This window comes from Eubalaena glacialis, chromosome 2 (assembly GCF_028564815.1).
Source record: "Eubalaena glacialis isolate mEubGla1 chromosome 2, mEubGla1.1.hap2.+ XY, whole genome shotgun sequence".
Lineage (NCBI taxonomy): Eukaryota > Metazoa > Chordata > Mammalia > Artiodactyla > Balaenidae > Eubalaena > Eubalaena glacialis.
Genome location: NC_083717.1, coordinates 121,980,881 through 121,999,378, shown reverse-complemented (window position 1 = coordinate 121,999,378; position 18,498 = coordinate 121,980,881). Strand labels below are relative to the sequence as shown.

At 38.9% G+C, this 18,498-nt stretch overlaps 1 protein-coding gene across 3 annotated transcripts in view; it reads left to right on the top strand.

The window, feature by feature from the left end:
* The window catches only part of STXBP6 (syntaxin binding protein 6), a 265,716-nt gene that overhangs the window by 145,850 nt on the left and 101,368 nt on the right, over window positions 1-18,498 (top strand). The gene's annotated exons all lie outside the window — the stretch shown is intronic.

Below are 18,498 nucleotides of genomic sequence, written 5' to 3'. Positions count from 1 at the left end.
GTCCATGCCTTTTTTCTACTCCAGGTTTTTACTCTCAGGTTTCCATCACCATTGCTTGCTACAACAGATAGGAGGGTTTCTGTAGCCCACTAGCCCACAGTTTATCTCCCATTGCACCTCGGCACCGTCTTCTACAAAGGGCGTGTGTGTGTGTGCGCACAGGTGTAGGAGCCAAAAGCTACGTGAACTTCGACCACAAGCAGGCCCTCTGTTGTTCTTCCAAGGCTTTGTTTAGGAACTGACACATACAAAGTCTTAAGTATTTATTTGTTGGAGTAAGTGAAAAACAATGTCATAGAAACAACAGTGATTCCAGCTGGGAGAGGATTGTACAACATGTGGAACTGGATTGGGAGAACTAGCCTCATGGGCTATCTTCCTCCTTTGGCAGTTCAGCTCCATGGGTTATAGAGCCAGAGATCCATGTTGTTTGTAGATCAGAACAGCAGACTTCCTGTAGGTTCTCAAGGTTTTCTTCCTTAGTCGGACTGGGACGGGAGAGCAAAAGACCAGACTCGTAGGGTGAAGAGTGCACAGCAAGATTCAGGTTCAGCAAACATGTATTGAATGTCAGCTGCATTCCAGGCACTTTGCGATCACTTTCCCATGTTCCTCGTGTGAGATGACACTCCTCTACGTAGACATCATTAGCCCACTTTACTGATGAGGAAACTGAAGCTTAGAAAATGTAAATAATTTGACTCAGGCTACCTTGTGTACAGGCAAGGCTGAAATTTGAACTCAAGCCTCCAGACATTTAAGCCACCATAGGAACTTTCAAATAAATAGCCCCAAAGAGTAGATAGGTAGATGATTAAGTCTGAATCCTGTTTAAGATGGTTTCTCATGTCCCTTTTCTTCTTCTTTTTTAAAATTTATTTAAGTATAGTTGACTTACAAAACTATATTACTTTCAGGTGTACAACATAGTGATTTTTATAGTTTTATAGATTATATACCATAAGAGTTATTATAAAATATTGACTATATTCCCTGTGCTGTACGTTACATCCCTGTGACTCATTTTATAACTGCTAGTTTGGACCTCTTTTTTTCCTAATTGCATTTTTTATTGAAGTACAGTTAATATGCAATATTAAATAAGTTACGGGTATACAACATAGTGATTCACAATTTTAAAAGGTTATACTTCATTTATAGTTGTTATGAAATGTTGGCTATATTCCCTGTGTTGTACAACAAGTCCTCGTAGCTTATTTATTTTATACGTAATAGTTTGTACCTCTTAATCCCATACCTCTATCTGGCCCCTCCCCCTTTCCTCTCTCCACGTTAACCACGAGTTTGTTTTCTATATCTGTGAGTCTGCTTCTTTTTTGTTATATTCACTAGTTTTATTTTTTAGATTCCACTCATCTGTCCCTTTTCTGATCTCCAATAAAAAAAATCCATACAAACCGTGGCAGATTCCAGTAAATCACAGAATCCTCTATTTGGAAAGAATAGCTTTGTATTTGGGGAATAGAGGCACAGAGAGGACGAGTGATTTACCCGTAGCCATGTTGCCACTTGTGACAAAGCCAAGACTCAAAACCCTCAGGCTGAAGTCTTTCAGCATCCTCCTAATAACCAGTATTCGAATGACATGGTAACTTTCCAGCAACTGGCTATAGTCAAATAGATCTGCTTTAGATGAATCAAGGGAGTATTAGAGCATTGGTCCCCTGTCACTTAGATGGGGTGCTTGACCTAACCATGTAGGTGTGAAGTTGTAGCAGGATGCAATCACCTATATTATTCCACAAAACCAGTTTAATAACTGGGGGTCTGTGTTTGGACTGGACATGTGAGACTTGAGGAATGTATTTCATTTCAGTTCCTTAACTCTGTTCATTCTAATATGAACGAGTGACAAGGTCGTTCATGAGCATGATGTTCCTGGTGCTAAACCTCTGGCATCCTTTGCCTGTGCCCTGAGGCTGGCCCTTGAGTTGTGTGACTGAATGTCATTGTTCTTGCTTCAAAGGGACTATATCAAAACCTGGTTGGGAAGGGAGAGGGAAGCAGAGTCGGAAAGATAAAACTAGTATATACGTATACAGGCCCTTTTATGTAAATCTTCATTTAAGCCTAGAAAATGTTCTGTGAAGTAAGCAATACCCCCATTTTCATAGATGGAACACTGAAACTCAGTGATATAATATAGTTTGTCCACGTTTCTAAGTGGAGTGAATGGTGAAGCTTTACTTTAAACTTGGGTTTCTAACTTTGAAGTTCATATTCTTTTTTACCCCTCTATGTTACATATCCCTAAAGTATAGAAAACAAAGCATTCTTATTTAGTAGATTTTGTTTTTACAATAGAGAGACTTCACACTGGTTGTTCTGGTCATCTCTGTCTGAACTTTTAAGCATATTAAATTTTGGAGTTTCATCTATGTACCAATTGTAACACATCCTTCAAACATTTATAGAAAACTTAGGGGGGTGGAGGGAGGAGAGAAATAAGTGAGGGAGACTGCGGTACAAACTTTGAGTTACAAAGTGAGTCACAGATATGAAATGTACAGTGCGGGGAATATAGTCAATAATTATGTAAAATCTTTGGTGACAGATGGTAACTAGATTTATTGTGGTGATCATTTTGAAATGTATAGAAATATTGAATCACTATGTGGTATACCAGGAGCTAATATAGTGCTGTAGGTCAATTATACTTCAAAAACAAACAAACTCATAGAAAAAGAGATCAGATTTGTGGTTACCAGAGTTGGGGGGGGGGGTGGGGGAATTGGAGGAAGGTCGTTAAAAGTTACAAACTTACAGTTATAAGATATATAAGTACTAGGGATGTGATGTACAACACGATAAATATAATTAACACTGCTCTATGTTTTATTTGAAAGTTGTTAAGAGTAAATCCAAAGAGTTCTCATCACAAAGAAAAAACTTTTTTTCTATTTCTTTAATTTTGTAACTATATGAGATGATGGATGTTCACTAAACTTATTGTGATAATCATTTCATGATATATGGAAGTCAAATTATTATGCTGTACACCTTAAATATATACAGTGCTGTATGTCAAGTACATCTCAGTAAAACTGGAGGGAAAAATATTTATAGAGAACTTTCTTTAATGGACTGTACTAGGCATTACAGAAAATATAGATGAAAATTCTGTTTTCAAGTTGTAAAGTATGGGATGTAAAATGTAAAGTTAAATAAGCATAATGTAATGCAATAAGTAGCAAAGGCCACTGGAGAGACACTGCCCAGGCACTTGGGCAGTTAGAGGAGAACTTTTAGACAGGAGCCCAAATACCAAAGTATGCCTAGGTTACCTTGAGTCTCTGAGCAGGTCGTCCAATCCATTCTTAACACTCTTTCTGTTTTCTTTTTTCCTTTTTTTCCACATACTTTTTAAAAAAAAAATTTTACTGGCGTATAATTGATTTACAGTGTTGTGTCAGTTTCAGGTGTACAGCAAGGTGAATCAGTTACACGTATACATATATCCACTCCTTTTTTAGATTCTTTTCCCATATAGGCCATTACAGAGTATTAAATAGAGTTCCCTGTGCTATACAGTAGGTCCTTATTAGTTATCTATTTTGTATATAGGAGTGCGTATATGTCAGTCCCGATCTCCCAAAACACTCTTTCAACAAGACAACAAAAGTAGAGAAAAACCAAATTAAATGTGAACACCAAAAATGAGCACTCTAACAGATCTGGAAATTTTACAGGAAAGGCACAGGCACATGTGAAAATTCAGAGGGATTCAATATAAAAAACCTTGGTTAATAAAATTTTTTTAAACCTCTGATAAAATGGTTACCAGTTGCTTGCTGGAACCACTTTTCAACGTGGTTATTAGCCATCTTTCATAGATACACCAAAGTTCAAATTAAATGCAAAAGCTTATTCAAAGATAAATAAATTACAAAGTATTTTGCTTAACTGTGATCCTTGGTGAAAATTCTAGGATGGATCTCCTGGTTGAATTTAGACCTGCCACAATCCTGGGTATTTATACAAAGAGCCCATGGAATTACCTACAAACAGAAAAATGTCTAAATGAAGCAGTAATCCCCAGAAACTCTGCTATACCCTTCTCATCAAATTCCATCACCTTAGATGATATTATCAGATCTTATCTCTTGATTAACGTTCTCATATTTTTCTCTCTTGATTGGAAAAAGGACTGATTGAACTCAACCAGGGTTCCCACAAAATTAGTTGGGAGAGATAGACAAGTAGTGTATGTAACTAAGTACTTCACCAAACTGTGTTAGTGAATATTTGATAATCAGTTGTCAGCTATCTGTAGTGCTGTGAAGTTACTCAAAGGATAGTGAAATGGTCCTCACTCTTAGGATGCTTAGAGAAGCATCTGTGGTAGGTGGAATAATGGCCCCACCAAAGACATCCAAGCCCTAGTCCCCAGAACCTATGACTTTGTTACCTTACAGGGCAAAAGATGTCATTAGAGGTTAAGGACCTTGAGATGAGGAGATTATTCAAGATTATCCAGGTGGGCCCAACCTAAGCACATTCCCTAAAAGTGAAGAACATTTTCTGGCTTTGAAAATGGAGAAGAGGGATCCTGAGCCAATGATATGGGTTGCCTCTTGAAGCTGGAAAAGGCAAGGAAATATCCTCCAGAAGGAATGCTAACACACTGATTTTGGCCCATTGAGATCCATGGTGGACTTTTTACCAACCATCATATAATAAATTTGTGTTGTTTTCAGACACTAAGTGAATGGTAATTTATTACAGCAGCAGTAGATAACTAACGGAGAATTTGAAAAGTTAATTAGCCAACTAGAGCTATTTCTGGGAAGGAGAGTTTTCACCAGGTTGATGTTACCTAGAAAGATATAACAAGGAGGTGTGGAAATTTAGCTGACCCTTCAAGAATAAACAGTAATACAGTAAAGGGGGAGCACTAGAGCATTCCAGGATAAAGGGGGAATCAGGGATATACAAGGCATCCTTGGAATCAGTAACTAGGCCAGTCAGGGGGAAAAAAGAAAGGTTTGTATAAGATAGTATTCATAGGTGGGAGGAAAGAAGCCTTCAAGTTAGGTTTAAGAGATGGAACATTTAGCGCTTGAAGTTTGAATTCGTTTCATAGAATGCTGGTTTTCACACTGTGTCATTTGGGACTTGGAGATATGTCAGGGGATAGCAAAGCATGATTCCTGATACTCCAGCATCCTTCCCCTCCTCCTACCAGAGCAGCTCTGTTCTTACCCGTTGCGGGGTTGGTGATTGCGCCCACCACCCACCCCTGTTCTTACCTGTTTTAGGTATAGGGGATCTGCTTAGATTTTGCTCAAAAAAAGATTCTACTACTTTAAAACAGTAAGTGAGGAAAATTAAGTGGTTGGTGGAACAGCCACAGTGGGCTCCTTCTCCAGCCAGTGCCCTGCTGCTTTCTTGCTTTCCTCAAGATTGTTTCTATTTAACCCTTTACACTTTTTAAGATAAATACAACAAATGTCTAATTTTACAATTAAATTACTTTTACCATCACTCTTGCAGACTATGTCTTGGTATTCTGACTTAAAAAGAAAAAAGATATCACCTAAAGATAAAGCCTGTTAAATTCAACAGTGTACTTTTCTGCATACATACCCATATAAAAGGAACCATAAATGTTCTTATACCTGGCTTTTTCTTTTGCTAGATTTTATCTTTCCCTGTCTCTGGCAAATATTACTGTAACATTTTTATTTAGTTCAGGTATAGTATTCTAACATATAAATATACCATAACCAGTTCCCTATCGTTGGACATTCAAATTTGTTTTTCTAATTTTTACCTGTAAGAAACAATTTTACAATGGACATTCTTGCAGCTAAAGCATTGTACTTATCCTTTCATTAGCAAAAAATAGGTATTTCTTATATTTCTTACCTATAATCAGATTTTTAGCTGTCCTTTAGATGCACAGATATGAAATTATTTAATGTTAAAAAATTTCATCTTTTTGGATCTGTATCCCAAAGCAAAGGAAATAAAGGCAAAAATAAACAAATGGGACCTAATTAAATTTAAAAGCTTTTGCACAGCGAAGGAAACAATCAACAAAACAAAAAGACAACCTACTGAATGGGAGAAGATATTTGCAAATGATATGACCAATAAGGGGTTAATATCCAACATATATAAACAGCTCATACAACTCAACATCAAAAACAAAAAAACAAAAAAACCCAACCTGATTGAAAAAAGGGCAGAAGACCTGAATAGACATTTTTCCAAAGAGGACATGCAGATGGCCAACAAGTACATGAAAAGATGCTCAACATCGCTAATCATCAGGGAAATGCAAATCAAAACCACAGTGAGATATCACCACACACCTGTCAGAATGCCTGTCATCAAAAAGAACACAAATAACAAATGTCGGCGAGGATTTGAAGAAAAGGGAACCCTTGTATGCTGTTGGTGGGAATATAAATTGGTGCAGCCACTGTGGAAAACAGTATGGAGGTTTCTCAAAAAAACTAAAGATAGAACTACCGTATGACCCAGCAATTCCACTCTTGGGTATATATCCAAAAAAAAAAAACAAAAAACACTAATTCAAAAAGATACATGCACCCCAATGTTCATAGCAGTATTATTTACAATTGCTAAGGTATGGAAGCAACCTAAGTGTCCATCAACAGATGAATGGATACAGAAGATGTGATACACACAAACACACACACACACACACACACACACACACACCACACATACATACATACATATACAATGAATACTACTCAGCCATAAAAAAGAATGAAATTTTGCCATTTACACAACATGGATGGACTTGGAGGGCATTACGCTAAGTGAAATAAGTCATACAGAGAAAGACAAATACCGTATGATATCACTTATATGTAGAATCTAAAAAATACAGCAAACTAGTGAATAAAACAAAAAAGAAGCAGACTCGCAGATATGGAGAGCAAACTAGTGATTACCAGTGGTGGGGGGCAATATCAAGGTAGGAGATTTAAAAAAAATCATGTATGTGAACCTTTGAAAATTGTAAAGCACAATAGAATTTAAAGAATCTTTCATTCAATAAAGAGAAAAAAAAGGTACTAATGTCTTCAGTGTTGTTTATTATTTTACTGAGGGATAACACATGTGCAGTAAAATGCATACATCTTAAATATACTGTTTGATGACATTTTACACGTGTGAACACCCATTTGAATACCCCCCCAGTTTAAGATATAGAACATTTCTGGCATCTGAGAAATCTCCTGTGTTCCCCTTACCGGCCAAAAGCCCCAGTCCTCAGAGGTAACCACTATTCTGACTCTCCTCACCATTGATTAGTTTTGCCTGTTCATGAACTTAATATAAGTGGAATCATGCAGTGTGTATTCACTCTTTTAGATCTGGTTTCTTTTGTTCAGTATGCTTTTGAGATTCTTCCATGTTGTTGCTTACGGTGGTGTAAATAGTTCCTTTTTATTGCTGAGAAGCATTCTACGGTCTAGATATGCTCTACTTTGTTTATCCATTCTCCGGCTGATGTGCATTTGGCTTGCTTCCAGTTTTTGGTTATTATGAATGAAGTTGCTTTGTACATTCCATTCTCCGTCTTTGATGTACACTCATTCCTCTCAGGTACACAACTTGGAGTGGAATTGCTGGGTCATAAGAATGTTATGCTTAATTTTATCAAAAACTGCCAACAGTTTTCCAGGTGCTTATAACACTTTACACTCTGCTTGGAGAGGTATAAATATTCTGGTTGTTCAAAATCCTAGCCTTCACTTGGTATTGCCAGTCTTATTTATTTATCTATTCATTCATTAATGCATGCATGACATCATGGTGGGTATGTTGTGGTGTCCTTTTTCGTTTATCTAAAAAAAATGTGTGTCTGAAATGACCCTAAATAGCTGGATTTGAGAACATTTTGATTTTATATAATGAAAGAAAATGTTTATGTACTCTATACTTAATCCTACTTTTCCATAGGTAAAAAAGCCAAAAAAAAAAAACCAACAAAAAAGTCCTGCGTATACAGGCCAATTAAATAAATTATATTTTCCTCTATTTAAAATAAGACTAGTAATTAGATTCTCAGTTTTGTGGTTTGGCTTTTAAATATAAATGTTTTGCTTTAAGTTACAAATTTCAAGACTCAGTCTGTCCTGGGTTAATACAGTTTATGCTGCCACAAGCAGAATTGCTCCTTCTCCCAACTAAGCAGACATCCCGATTTTTGTTGCCTTCATCTCTGCTTTAGATTTTGCTGGTCATCATTTACTTCTGATATTTAGTAAAAGCCAGGCAGTTGGGAGTCCTGGTTCCTTTAGAGAAGACATACACTATACTTGCCTTATAGGACAGGCTGATTGCTTCAGTGTTGGATGGGGAGATAATTCATTTTCATGATTGTTATGGCAACATCATTGGATCCTATCATTTTCACAGTCTGGTATGGACTCCATTTCTTTCTTTTTCGATCCCACGAAGACGGGTCCAGAAACCTCTAAATAGCACACTGAAAAAATTAGGCATGACTAAGCCACAGTAGCTCAAGGGAACAATTTTGCAAAACTTTCTCTCATCCTTTGGCCCAGTTGTTTGGCGTAGAGCTCTTCCAACATTGCTCTCCCAACAGAGGTCTGACTCTTAATCTGTATCAGATGCAAGGAGGAAAGCCTGGAGTTTATTTTGGACTTCATGATAGATTAGAAAATCAGCAAACGCAGAGTTTCTTTCTTGCTGTTGGCAAATGGTTGTATTTTGTTTTGACTCTTCTACTGCTCTCCTGTAGCTCAGAGTCTGTTGAGGTCTATTGTTCTACAGAGCCTGGGATAGTACCACACCCAGTAGGTGCTTTGATAAAAACATTTCAGTGATAACATTATCCCACCAGCGTTGAAATGTAGCTCTCCGATAGAACTGAGAGGAAAGAACTTGAGATGTGTTAGCCCTAGGACTTCAGGGAAATATGTAAATTCTCCCTCCCTCTGTGTCTCCCTCACAGACAATAGAAATGTGCCTTTCCCTTAATATAGTTCCTAAGAAGATGGAAAAAGAAAAATTTTATATTAGGAACAAAATCGAGCAGATGAGCTAAGATTGTATGCATTCATTTTAATCTTTCTTACTGTTTGTAAATTACAATCTGTAAAACATGATGCTCTGTTTACCCATTGGGTAATTTGTTGTGTGGGTTTTAGCAAGTTGCTTAACCTGTCTGTACTTCTTTCTTTATGAGAGGTGGTACTAATGATATCCAAGGACCCTCTCAGGTCAGAGGTCAACAAGTGGCCACCTAGCACAGTGTCTAAGAGCATCACTCAGGATGCTTAGTAGATGTGTGACATCTGAGTAAGTTACTCACTTTCTTGGTGCCCTATGTAAGATGGTGATAACTATAGCACCCTCCCACCCCCACCAGCTACCATGATTCAGTGAGGCAGAAAAGCACTTCCAGTTCCTCCTGGAGAAAAGTAGTTTCTCTGAAGTGTTAAGTAAGAGATCCCTGTAATATCTGTGCTAATTTGAACTTTTTAACATCATTTCCTAAGAAGTATCTTTTGACATTCTTACTGGGATATGAAGGAAGACAAATCACTTTTTATTTAATGTAGTGCTTTAATTTCATTGAAATAAATTTCCAAATCAAATTATATTAAATATCTAGAGATATTTTGGAAAATACAAACTAGTAAGAAGAAGAAAATAATTAAGTGACTTATATGCTTGCCACCCAAATATAATCATTTTGTTTTGATTCCAATCAGGCTTTGATTTTTTTCTTTTCTATTCATAGGTTAACTTCATTTATTTTCCAAGTGATAGTCATTCTTTATAAACCATTTTGATTCCTAATCTTTTCATTAACCATTAGTCATAAGCATTTTCCTGTTATTACCTGGGATTAATTAAACATCACCTCACTGGTTGCATAATCATTTTAAATAGATACTTTTTGATTTATCTTTTGCCAGATTGTTGCATATCATGTTTGTTTATGATTTTTCAGCCCTATAAATAGCAGTGCAATAGCTATCATGTTTGAACTTAAGTTTACAGGGTTCATTATTTCTTTAGGGTAGATTTCCAAAAGTAGAATTATTGGGTTCAAGGATATGAATATTTTGAAGAACTTGAGTTTGCCAAGTAACTTTCCAAAATTGTTGCTAATAGTAATGTATTGGGATGTCTATTTCATCATATTCCAACAGCATTGATTACTATCTTTTTTCTAATCTGTGCCATTTGTAGGCAGCTTCTGTAGTACTACTACTGTTTTAATTTGTGTTTCACTATTGGGTGCCTAACAATTTGGTCATGGACTTGCTTAGTAAAGGTATTTGCTCTTTCAGGAAATGTCTGTTCATGTCCTTAACCTGATTATTAGGAGTGTTGGTGTCTTCCTCGCTAATTTGTGTGAGTTCTTTTAAAGAAAAGAACACAGCCTATATGTGAAATATTTGCTAAGAATATTTCCTCTTGTATTTTTGCCTTTTATTTTGGTTATGATCTTTCAAAACCATGCAAAAATAAATGAGTGTAGATAGTTAAATTGGTAGTAATTTTCTGTTGCCATTTCTTCTATAATTTCTAAGTTTAGAAGCTCTTCACTTCGTGGAAGTTGGGTAATTATTCAGTTCTGTTTCCCTCTGGTTTTTCTAGGAGTTTGCATATGTATTTATCTATCTATATCTATACTTAATGCCTTTATAGAAATTTAAATGCTTTTAAAGAAAAAAAAAAACGTTTATTTCCTTAGTTTTCTTTTGTCAGGTGAGCCATTGCTATAGCCTGGACTCAAACCTAAATCCCTTGACATTTCAATACTTGGTTAGAAAAGCCTGTGGTTTCAGTGGCTTCAGTAATATTCCCCAGTGGTGCAATTATACTAATGAGGATCAGTGTCAGGGAGTATTTGTTAAATGCTCCCTGTATGAGGCAGCATCTAGTCATGATAGGTGGACTCCTTGCTGTAGAAGAGATTGTGGTCAGAGATGGAAACCTGCGATGCTCAGTACACACTTACTGAGAAAGCCTCTGATGTGAGAGATTCCGCAAATGACTTCCCTGCTCTGTCCTCAGTTTCCTCATCTGGGAAATGAATGAGTTGAACTACATGATTTCTAAGGAGCTCTGCAGCCCTGAGATTGCTGGGTTTGACGTACAGAGACCCACGTGTGTACAGACAGCTGTGTAAAGGTGAAATGGCCTCTGTCTACATTGGTTCACCATCTGTTCTCCAATTTGCAGCATCCTAGGCTTTGCTTGTTTACACTTGGAGAGACAGGGAAGCAAGGACTGATAAGAATAATAAGGAGGAATTATAAGTGCCAGACAGTCCAAAGGCACCTTCCCCTTTAGACAAACCTCCACATCAGCTAAGTGGTCCTGGAAAATTGGCTGCTAGGAAAGATGGCACTGATTACTCACACTTATATATTGACAATCACCTCTTAAAAGGTTTCCTTGGTTTCTTAAAGCACCACGGCCACTAAACCTCCTTGTTGTTTGTAAAGGTGCACAATTCCTCATCAAAACCTTGGTCCCAGATGTGTTTTAAGATTCAGAATTTTTCTGAGTTCAGAAATGCTGTATATAGTACATGAACTAAATATTATAATATCCACAAATGGGACTTGGGGCAGTATCCCTAATCAAACATATTAATATTTTTGCAGCAGAATGCATGAAGATTCACAGTAAGTTCGATAAATAATGACTATAGCTAACCCCACTTCGTTTCATGGCAGGTTTTGCCATCAAATGAGGTACAAAAACATCTTTTTGTTTCCGTGGCTTTTTGGATCTTGGAAAGTGGATAAGGGATTGTGCGTCTGAGTATCCCTTTCCAATTCACCAGAGAAGACTCACCTTCTCAAAGCTCAGATCCACTCAGAAGGTTTCCCTCTGCAGAAACCTTCCACAGCAGTTCCTGGCAAAGAGACACTGGGACCCAGACCCCATCTGGCATTAAAGGCCCTTCATCCTGTCTGCCATCCAGTAACCCCTCCCCACAAGCCACTCACTTGGGCCACAGCCATACTTACCTGCTTCGACATATTCCAGACTTGTTTACTCCTGGCACTTCTGTTTAGCTGGTTCCCTCTATCGGTGACACACTCGTGTTCCACTGCTCCTCGTTCCCGGCCCAGCTTTTTTTCTGCTGTTCATCCTCACTGCCTTCCAGGCTCCCCTCCAGGAGGTCCTCCTAGATGTCCCTGTTTGGGATGACTCTTTCACTCTTTTGTTCAGCCTCTATATTCCGTATCTTTATTATGGCACCTATCAAAGACTGCCTGGTATTAGAATAGCTTGTATGTGTGTATCCTCTACTAAATTATGAAGCCCTAGAATAGTGGTTCTTGAACCATAATATGCATGAAATGCTGCTTGTTACAGTACAGATTCCTGGGTTCCCCCTTCCCCTCCTAGGAGATTCTTTTTCAGCAGGTTTGAGTGAGATCCAGGTAACTGCATACTAATAAGCCTCTAATAATTTAAACTGTTCTATTTCGTCTCCTTGACTTTCAGGAGCTCGACAGCAGATTCTGTTCTTAAAACAAGAAGCTGCCCCAGGACTCCAGAATCAGAACCTAAACCCAAATTGTGGCCTTAACGTCAATCCACACACAAGTGCTGCCTTTGTTTTTCTTGTCTTATCTCTTCTCCTTTGTGTAACTCCATTAGAAATTAAATCTATAACAGATGATGGTGATTATGGGATAGTCTCTAGTAACAAGTATATAGGCAGTTTCTCGGTAGAGCAAAACTGGAGTCAGTTATGCCTTTAGGAACATCAAAGTGTGGGAAACACGGGACTTCCCTGCTGGTCCAGTGGGTAAGACTCCATGCTCCCAATGCAGGGGACCCAGGTTCGATTCCTGGTCAAGGAACTAGATCCCACATGCATGCTGCAACTAAGAAGTCCACACGCCGCAACTAAAAGTTCCCACATGCCACAACCAAGACCCGCGCAACCAAAATAAATAAGTAAATATTTAAATTTTTAAAAAAAGTGTGGGAAACGGCCGTGGCCAATGCAAAACCATCTAAGTGCCAGCAGACTGACAGGTTGGTAATCTGGGGATACTGGATTATGGACTTGAAGGGCTGAAGAATTCATCTGTGACATCCTCTGCCTAAGACAGTCATTTCAGAAGTTCTGCTGCCTATTCTGCATTTAGATTTCTGAGGTTGGACAGAGCCTACCAAAGATACCCCAGAGTGTTCTCTTTTGGTTTCTGATAAGAATGATGTTGATGAACATAAGTTTTAATTAACTGATGTTCAGTGAGCTCTGTGTGCTGGAACTGTGTTAATCACTTTACATAAACTACCTCATTTAATCCTCAAGATGGCCCTAAGAGGAAGTATATTCATTGCCTCATTTACTAGTGAGGACCCACATGCCCAGAGAGGTTAGGCAGTGTGTCCGTGGTAACACAGCTAATGAGAAGTGGGGCAGGGATGTCAGCCCACATGAGCTGACTCCAGAGCCCACGCTCTTTAACTGTTCCAGCTGCCACTTTTGAAGTTCTCAGCGTCCTGACTTAGTATTGTAATTGGAACAGCGCTTTATCTTATGTGCACGAGAGAATTTATTTTTTTCAGTTGTATCTTTGAGTGTGTACTGTGTGAATGAGTATAACTTCCATTCTGTGTGTATCTGGACGGCTACTAGGCATCATCTGGCATATGGGCAGCTTGCCCAACACAAGGACACACCACCAGGAGTGGCTGGGTGCTGTCGCAGCTCTTTAGAGAAGAGAAGCGCAGCTCTAAGTTGCACTTTCCCTGAGCATGAATGCCAGTGTGCCTAGCCTGCGGTTCAAGTCAGAGAGGAAGAAGGGCAGTCTACATGAAATGTAAGCACGTTACATTTAATTCACTTCTAATTGCTCTTAATGGGACGAATAGAAAGGGATAAAGAGGGTAACATGTGGGAATTCCCTGGGACTTCTTCAATTAGTTTCATGGCTGTAGTCAATCAAATGGTCATTTCAGTAGGAAAGAATCTGGACGGTTTTATGTTCTGTACCTTGCTCCTTTGCTATTGATATTGGAAAATGTCACTATCTTGACCAACTATAAATTAGACTGATTTCAGTGAGGAAAGCATTTCTTGGAGGCATTGAGGTGCTTAACACACTGACCATGGTTGGGATTGAGATGAAAATAGATATTGACTTGGCATTATTTACTTAGAATCTTATTTTAGAGGTCAGGACTAATACCTGAGAGGTAGAGAAAAATCTCCAGACAGGCTCAAGGCAAATATCATAAAGCTGCTGGCATATAGCAAAGAAAAAGCTGGGGAAAATTTCCTGAGCATTAGTTTAAAAAGACAAGAAATAAAGAGAAGTGTTAGAATGGGAGATTTTTTAAGTTTCTAGGAAGTTATACAAGCAGGAAGGTACATTCTCCATCAGCTTTTCATCTGCCACCTTGTAGCGCAATGCACGAGTTCCGTGGTTAGGTAGAGATCGGGGCTGTCCCCTGCCCCGCTGGCCTATAGGGAAGTTATTCAAGAGTGAGTAGAGTTGTGAGACGTGGGTAAGTAAGTACCCCATAAAGCATACACGTGTGGGCAAAGCCAGCTCTCAGACTATGAGTATAGTCAAAAGAAAATGCAGTGTGTTCTGTGAATTTGGCTATGCGGAATCTGTTTAGAGCTCTTCTAACCAGCATTAACTTCCTGTTCCTAGGAGACCAGCCTGCTCTGCTTCTCCTCCAGTTAACTAGGCTGTCTCTGGTCCTCTGCCCCCTCCACCCTGCCAGGCTGCCTATTAAATATTTCCACCTGACCTGAATCCAGGCGTCACACAGCACCTCCTGGCTTCCCGCCCGTGAATGACTATCAACTATATCACCCTCTATCTCTTTCCCTGAGCTAGAAACCTTAGAATTAAACTTGGTCTTCCAATTTTTTTTCACCTTTTACGTTTATGTCAGTTACCAGATCCTCCTCATTTGGCATTGTTTGTTTCAGACCTGCGTCTTCTCTCTTGTGAAACACCAGGATGCTTTCCAAATTGATCTTTGTCTTTTTTGTCCCTTTCCGTTCAGGAAATCATCAACTCTGCCAGAATGTTTTTATTTCTCACATGCAAACCTAAGTAAAATAGTCCTGCTTAATTTCTGAAACAAAAACCAAATTCTCCAGCATGACTTAATCAGGTCCCATGCTGCTTTCACCGTAGAGCCTATAGACATGTGCTTTTTCTTTTCCTCTGGTTTGATGCTATATGCATATTTTTATTATCCTTGACTGTGATTTTTATTCTTATTTATATTTTATCATTATTTTATATTTTATGGTCTTTCTGTAAGATGTCATTTGCCCAAAAGAGACATGACTGGATTGAAGTGCAAACCCAGATTTTACTGTAAATCTGGCTGATCCTTTACTGAGATTTGTGATCTTATACTTGAATGTCATTAGGGAGGTCTAGTCTCTAACTTAAGATTTCTTGGAAAATATTAATGGGGGAGGACATATATTTTTATTCCCATTTGAACCCAGGAGAATGAAGTATTTGACTAGTGAGTATCCCTCTCAGCCCCAATTGCTATTTGTTGATTCTCTGTTGGTGATTACTCACAAGATTTTAGTCGTAACAGGAAATCACAGATCCCTCTTAAATACCTTACATTTCACACAGATGGGCTTTGTTGTTGTTGTTATATATACTCTTCATTCTGACACTCTAAGTGTTTGATGGTCCCAACCTAGGAGGCAGCTGGCAGGTCAGAGCACAGCCTCTGAAGCCGAATGGCTACATTATAATCACAGTTCTACCACCAACTAGCTGTGTGATCTTGGGTACATTCCTTAATTTCTGTGTGCCTTTATTTCTCCATCTGCAAAGTGGATTTAAGAGTGGTAAGTTTTTCAAACTTACGGTTACCAAAGGGGAAAGGGGGTAGAGAAATTAGGAGTTTGGGATTCACAGATACACACTACTATATATAAAATAGATAACCAACAAGGACCTACTGTATAGCACAGGAAAATATATGCAATATCTTGTAATAACCTATAAGGGAAAAGAATCTGAAAAAGAAGAGATATATATTTGTTGTTAGAGCTGTATTTAATCATGTGTAAGGTCAACCTCCCTTTGTTCTCCGTCAATATTTCTACCGCTGGATCAAAATTAATCATTTGGGGACAGCCAGCATCTCTGGACATCTGAGCGGGCAGGCTGCACCGCACCGTCACCGGGAGGCTGAGATCACAGCGCCCCTTGCTGTTGAGATGCGGTTCCTGGACCCTGGTCCTTGCTGCACGTCTCCCCAGAGAGCTCTTCAGAGTCGCAGAATGTGGAAAATAAGGCTCATTATGCTCCCTTTCCTGGACTTTGGGAGTTCTATTTGCAGTAATTGATAGTTGAGAATGCGCAGGGTCCACTCGGCTCCCTCCTGGTTCCCTCCAAGCCTCCTCTCGGTGACATCTTGGCAGCGTGCCTCACATTTGTCATCTTCCCTGGTGGCCGCCAAGGCTCAGCAGCTCTTGGGCCTGCGGGCCAGATGGAGCAGCGCGGGAGCCGCAGAGCCCAGAGGACTGCCACTCAGGGATGTCAGGGCGACACCTGGGCCCAAGTGCAGGGTCAGACACCTGCTCAGGCGGTCTGCTCCAAATGCTCACAGGTGTGGAGCGGGAATGGGCCCTGCCCTTTGCATGACTGTTCTGGAAACAGGGACTCTTGTTGGCAGGGTGTGGCTGGCACAGAATCAGGATCGCTTTCTGAGGATACAGCCCCATGTTTTCTTCCCTCTCAGAAATTTCTCGTTAGAGGATAGGCGCATCTGGCTCATTTCCCAAGTCCTCTGGCAACCTCTGAAATTTCTAAAGCAAAGTAAACAGATACATAATAAAAAGCACACAAATACATAATAAAAAGTTGATTTAATTTAGAAATAAATACTACTCCCTAAACTCAGGATTTGTACCTAGACTTTTCTTTCTTTTCCCTTCCTCCCATCCTCCCTCCCTCCCTCTCTTCTTGTTTTCCTTCCCTTTCTCTATCTACTTACCTCTTTCCTTCTTTTCTATTAACTTATTTATGCATGAAGTGTTCATTGGCTGCCTGCATTGTATTAGACACTGTAAACACGTGGGTGAGCAAACAGACACTGCACTATAGTCATAAAGACCTAGTGTGTGGGGGGTGAGGGGGACACAGTCAAATAATCTCAGAAATATGTAATTATACACTGAGAATAGGTACCAAGAAAGAAAAGTGCTAAGAGCCATGGGCATTTATAAAGGGGGCCTGATCTGGGTTGGGAGTTGTGCAGAGGTTGTCCAGAGGATGTGACTTTTGAGCTGTCCTAGAAGGATGAATCAGAGTTAACAAAAAAGTGGAGGGGCAGGAAGGCAATTCCAGGAAGAGGAAAATTCATGCTTAAAGGTCATGAGATGGAAGAAGCAGTATATGTTTGAGACATTAGAATTTTTATGATGCAAATGTCAGAAGAGAAGGAATGGTGTTCCATTAATCTTTTAATTTGTCATGGAGATTTTATATATTTGTAAAACAAATCAAAGTTTTACCTAAATATTTTTTCAGATAACTTTTTCTAAGTTATTAAGGAGATGGGGTGCCCTCAAGGCTAATACCAGTTCTGGGTGAAAAGTTTTCCTCTGTTTACTTAAATAGGATATAGTATTCAAAAGGATTCTAAGTAAATTTCTAGGGGGTCTCCTGACACTTTTCTTCCTTTATAGTATGGGGCAGGAGGGGGAGAGAATGAGTTAATAGTGAAGTCTTAGTGTGAAATGAGATTGTGATCTTTTAGTCACCTCAGTAACATTGTCTTTTGTCAAACGGGCTACACATCACAAGATATAAACAGCGTAATTCAAGGTGTCGTTAGTCCCCATTTATCCTACAGAGGGAGAAGCTCTGGGAGAGACATTTAAATTGCCAATTGATTGCCCTATCCTTTTTTATTTTAATTTTTATTGAAATACAGTTGATTTACAATGTTGTGTTAGTTTCAGGTGTATAGCAAAGTGATTCAGTTATACATATATATATAAATATTCTTTTTTTACATTCTCTTCTATTATAGGTTATTACAAGATATTGAGTATAGTTCCCTGTGCTCTACAATAGGTCCTGTTGGTTTTCTGTGCCCCATTCTTTTTTTAAACTGGGAACATTTTTGCCTGAAAATGAAATGTCCATTAAGCCCGTTTGAAGGACTCCACGATTGGCAGAGGCAGTCTTTTCTCCTGACTTGTTTTTGGGCTTTATTTGGACCCCAATTAACACAGTACCCAAACATATCTGTGTATAAAAGTTATTATAAACCCTTCCTTAGGAAACTCCCTGAGAATGAGGGTATAACTGAACAAGAGGGAAACATGAGATACAAGAAACAGGGATTCAACACAGGAGAGAGATAAAGGGAAGTCTTGAAATGAGGGTCAATATGGAGCCCTTATGATCACAGTACACTAGGCACAAACAACTGCAAATGTTAGGAGTCTACCCTGATACTTGATTGATA